Below are 6,000 nucleotides of genomic sequence, written 5' to 3' on the forward strand. Positions count from 1 at the left end.
GTCTCACGGACACAGCCATAAACTGGTTTCAGTCTTATCTGACTGGCAGAAGAGAATAATTAACATATGGAAAGGCAAGATCTCAGACACACGCGGAGTCCCCCAGGGGTCAGTCCTGGGCCCCCATCCTGTTTACTATATACATGCTTCCCGTTGGCCATGTCATTAGTCGCCATGGAATTTCATTCCACTGTTATACTGAGGATGTGCAACTTTACCTTCGAATTGACGCAAACTCCTGTGTAGCCTCTTCATCATCAACACCATCATCACAACACAAAACACAACTTGCTGCATGTCTAGAAGATATACAGGTGTGGATGGAACACAACTTCCTCCAGTTGAACAGTGCCAAAACAGAGGCAATCATGATTGGCACCCCACATCAGACTCAGTCAACCTCCATACTCATGTGGCGTGGCGGCATGGTTGCTCAGTAATTGAAACCAACCGAATGAAGTTGACTACGCCACTCCAGGAACTCACTCCCAGGGAACACTACCATATATACTAAATAGGCTCACAGGTTCGTTATACTAACAGACAGAGACGTGTCTCTAATACAAATAATTGTTTATTAAGCATAAAAAGGAACACTAGAACATAAAGCAGGCTGTTCACAGAGGTTACCACCCAGGACTAACCAACTCAAAACAAAACAAAAAAAGACATAAGACCAAAAAATGTATGTTTTTCTGTAGACTAAGCACTTACCAACAGAGAGGTAAACTCACCGCTCACAGAGGGATAAGACCGATCACACACACGTGCTCCACAGGCACACACACTAAAGAAGCAATAGGCAAATGGTAAGCAAACACTAAACCTTCACACCACACATCGGTGAATACAACTCCAGCAGTTAATCCCCCCGCCATAAGCACTCAGCCAAACCAGAATATGGACAATGTATATAAGAATGTATATAGAGAATCCTGCAACCTAAAATGTACTAAGAAAAGAAATTATGCAACAAATTTACTTTAAATCAAAACAAACAAAAAAAAAAGGAAAACAAGTCAGTAAACCCCAAAGAAATATAAGCAAGAAATAAATAACAAGAAACAAAGTAAAGCCCTTTTTAAAAAAGAAAATAAAATAAACAAAAATACAGCCAAAGATATAATAAGCTCAAAAAAAAAACGATGAGTTGAACAAGCTTGGCGTGCAATCCCCGCAGAAAGCAGGATGGGCTCAGAACAGAGGGAGCACTGGCACGTAGCACCAACGCCAAGCAAGCAGCGATAGAGGAAGAAACAAAGCAGCAAGCACGAAGATGGAAAGCTTGCAAAGGTACAACAGCAGAAACAAAACCGCAGAAGCCAACATCAATTAACCATCCTGCAATGGGAGAAGAGTCTTAACTCTTATAGTTATAATCTTTATAAAACCACAATAACTAGAAAAATAATACTAAAAGTGCCTACCGTTTATCCAGAGCCAGGCACAGGAGAGCAAAGGCTAATTCAGACGCTTCAGACCGTGCTAACGCTCTGCTAACACGGCAAACGTAGATAGCGATAAGTACCCACTTCGGGCAATAGTGAGCTGACGACACCAACACCAATCCTAAGCAGTAACAAAAACAGACTTGCCTAGTACTCCACTCCCATCACGATACAGGTCATCTTGTACTAAATAAAATGACAAACCATACCTGCAGTCTATTGGCCCGATGCCAGTTGCAGCCACAGGCAACCGAACACACAAGTTCACAACCCGGAAGTCATGAGGACAGAAGCCAATGGGAGGGAAATGAGCAGTAGCAACAATGATTCACACAGCGCACCCCATGGCTGTACGCAGAATCTTTTATAGTCCCACAGAGAGCCCTGATTGGCTCACTAATTAACACAAGGAACGGCCAACAAAAAAAGGCACACAAGTGCAACTGAAAGCATACTACTACACCCAGTATTACATTCTCCGGCCACAACATTCCACTCTCCTCATCGGTCTCCAGTCTTGGTGTGAGGTTTGACCCTCAACTCATTTTCGAGGCTCATATAAAACACCTCTGCAAGATCTCCTTTCACCACCTCAGATACATCGCCAAACCTCGCCCCACTCTGACTGTATCTGATGCTGAAAAACTGGTTCATGCTTACATCTCCTGCAGACTCGACTACTGTAGTGCACTTCTCATTGGGATTCCTGGCAAGAGTCTCCAGAGGCTACAATACATTCAGACCAGCGCTGCTAGGATCCTGATGAGAGTGTGTAAATATGGACACATCACATCCATCCTCTGTTCTCTTTACTGGCTTCCCATCTCTGCCAGGAGCGAATACAAGGTTTCCCTCCTCACCCACCAGTGCATTTACGGCAATGCTCCTATGTATCTGAAAGAACTCCTCTCCCCACGGACTTCATCACGATCCCTTCCCGGGGGACCGGGCCTTCTGGTCTGCTGCTCCTTGCTTATGGAATGCTCTCTCTGACCATCTGATGGCACCACAGTCGAGTGAGAGTTTTAAAAAAGGACTTAAAACCTTTCTCTTCAGCAGAACTTACAACCCGTGATCTTCCTATGGAGTGTAAAGATGTTTTTATAGTAGTTCTTTGATTTCATAGAAAATCTTCTACTGTATAGCCCTTTGAGATTTGCTTAAAATGTAAAGTGCGTTACAAATAAAATATTACAAATAATAACATTATATAATAATAATAATAATAATAATAATAATAGTAATCATATAGATTTAATGGAATAAAACTTTTGGAACCATCTATATCCATCCATCTATCCATCCATCCATCCATTATCTTCCGCTTCTCCAGGGTTCAGGTCGCGGGGGCAGCATCCTAAGCAATGAGGCCCAGACCTCCCTTTCCCCAGCCACTTCCACTAGCTCCCTGGGGGGGGATTCTGAGGCGCTCCCAGGCCAGCTGGGCAATATAGTCATGCCAGCATGTCCTGGGTCTTCCACGGGGTCTCCAAACAGCAGCAATGTGACCTTGAGGTCACCAAACCGGACACCCTCCATCCCCTGACTGTGCCTAGAAATTCTATCCATAAAAATTATGAATAGAATCGGTGACAAAGGGCAGCCCTGACGGAGTCCAACTCTCACTGGGAACGAGTCTGACTTACTGCCGGCCATGCGAACCAAACTCCTGCTTTGTTTGTACAGGGCCTGAATGGCTTGTAGCAAAGCGCCATGTTCCCCGTACTCCCGAAGCACCTCCCACAGAATACCCCAGGAAACACAGTCGAATGCCTTCTCCAAATCCACAAAGCACATGTGGACTGGTTGGGCAAACTCCCATGAACATGAGAGGGTGAAGAGTTGGTCCAGTGTTCCACGACAAGGGCGGAACCCGCACTGCTCCTCCTGGATCCGTTCAACTATAAGCCGGACTCTCTTCTCCAGTACCCCTGCATAGACCTTACCATGGAGGCTGAGGAGTGTGATTCCCCTGTAGTTGGAACACACCCTCCGGTCCCCTTTTTTAAAAAGAGGCACCACCACCCCAGTCTGCAAATCCAGTGGCACCACCCCTGATGTCCACGCAATGTTGAAAAGGCGTGTCAGCCAAGACAGCCCCACAACATCCAGAGCCTTGAGGAACTCGGGACGGATCTCATCCACCCCTGCAGCCCTGCCGCCAAGGAGCTTTTTAACTACCTTAGCGACTTTGGCCTCAGTAATGGACAGGCCTATTCCCGTGTCCCCAGACTCCTCACTGGAGAACATGTCAGTGGGATTGAGAAGGTCCTCAAAGTATTCCTTCCACCGCCCAATGACGTCTTCAGTCGAAGTCAGCAGCACACCATCTCCACTATATACAGTGCTAGTGGCACACTGCTTTCCCCTTCTGAGTCGCCTGACGGTTTGCCAGAATCTTTTCGGAGCCGACTTAGTCACTTTCCAAGGCCTCACCAAACTCCTCCCACACCCGGGTTTTTGCCTTGGCGACGACTGAAGCCGCAGATCGCTTGGCCTGTCGATACCTGTCAGCTGCCTCTGGTGTCCCACAGGCCAACCATGCCGGTAGGATTCCTTCTTCAGCTTGACAGCGTCTCTCACCTGGGGTGTCCACCACCAGGTTCGAGGATTACTGCCCCGACAGGCACCAGCTACCTTGCGGCCACAGCTACAGTCAGCCACTTCAACAATAGAGGAGCAGAACATGGCCCATTCTGAGTCAATGTCCCTCACCTCCCCTGATATCTGGTCAAAGTTCTGATGGAGGTGTGAGTTGAAGATCAATCTGACAGGTTCTTCTGCCAGATGTTCCCAGCAAACCCTCACTATACGTTTGGGTTTGTCTGGTAATCTGACTGATCTTGACAGTCACAATGCAGACCAGCTTGTGACTCTCTATGACAGTACCCTCTCAGATATCTTTAATGAATTGGCACCATTAAAAACTCACAACGTAACCTTCACACAGCCTGCGCCTTGGTACACACCAGAGCTGCGCAAACTAAAAGCTGCTGGTCATCAGCTTGAGCGTCTCTGGAGGAGAACTAGCTTGACAATGCATGCCCTCATGTACAAAGATCACGTTGGCTGTTACAAAGAGGAACTGCAAAAAGCGAAAACAAGCTACTATTCAAATGCCATTCAATGCTCAAATGGCAATCCCAGAGTTCTTTTTCAAATTGTCAATAAGTTGATATGTCCTCTGAATTGCTTTCCTTTAACAACATCAGCTGAACTTTGCTCTCAGTTTGTGGCCTTTGAGATTGAACTCTAGAGCCACAACATGTCAATTAGACCCCATTCCAACACAGTGGGTGAAATCTTGCCTACCTGCTCTCTGTCCTCTTATTACTAAGGCCATAAGTTCATCACTAACTTCAGGCTTGGTTAAGCCTGTTTAAAGTTGGCTGCTGTTACCCCAGTGCTAAAAAACACCTGGCTTAGACCCTGAGAACTTTGCTAATTTTAGGCCAATCTCTAATCTTCCTTTTTTGGCAAAATTATTAGAGCGGACTGTTGCTTCCAGTCTGGTTTCAGGAAGAATCATAGTACCTAAATGGCACTAGTTAAGGTGGTGAATGAATTGCTCTTAGCTGCTGACTGGGGGATGTTGAATGTGTTGATTTTATTAGACCTCTCTGCTGCTTTCGATACAGTTTGTCATAACCTGCTACTAACCAGGCTTGCAAATATGATCAGAATCAATGGTATTGCTCTTAGGTGGTTCCAATCTTACTTTGCAGATAGGCAGCAGTTTGTTTCAATTGGCTGTTTTCGGTCTGATCCATGTGTGCTGTCCCATGGTGTCCCCAAGGGCTCAGTACTTGGCCCTCTGCTCTTTATATTATACATGCTCCCTCTCGGTAACGTTATTGGAAGGCATGGTCTTCAGTTTCACTGCTTTGCAGACGATGTGCAGATCTATATCTGTACCAAACCATCCCATACTCTTCCTCCCACTGTCCTAATTGAATGCTTAACTGATGTAAGGACTTGGATGACTGAAAACTTCTTGAATAGTAAGAAATCAGAATGTATGCTGATTTGCTCACCTGCGACTGTCAGAAAGCTCAGTACCCTTCCATTCCCTATTCCGGGTTTTGTTGTCTCGTCCTCTGCTCAGGTTTGTAATTTGGGTGTCACCTTTGACACAACACCTTTGAACCTCACATTAAGAATATATGCATGATGGCATTTTATCACTTGAAGAATATTTCCAAAATTTGCCTGTATCTTTCATTTGCTGCTGCTGAGACGACTATTCATGCTTTTGTCACATCTAGACTGGATTATTATAACGCAGTGCTGCATGGCCTCCCTACTCTGCTTCTAAATATGTACAAAATTCTGCTGCCAGGGTTCTGACCCATAAATGACCTTGGGAATCTATTAGACCCACATTAAAGCATCTTCACTGGCTTCCAGTACAGTATCATATACAATATAAATTACTGGTGCTGGTTTTTAAATCTCTTCTTGGACACGCCCCCGCATATTTAGGTAGCCTGCTACAGATCTATGTTCCTCCACGCATCCTTCGCTCCACAAATTTGCACCTCCTTGCAGTCCC

The sequence above is a fragment of the Pygocentrus nattereri genome, chromosome 16 (assembly GCF_015220715.1).
Source record: "Pygocentrus nattereri isolate fPygNat1 chromosome 16, fPygNat1.pri, whole genome shotgun sequence".
In the NCBI taxonomy this organism is placed as follows: Eukaryota; Metazoa; Chordata; class Actinopteri; order Characiformes; family Serrasalmidae; genus Pygocentrus; species Pygocentrus nattereri.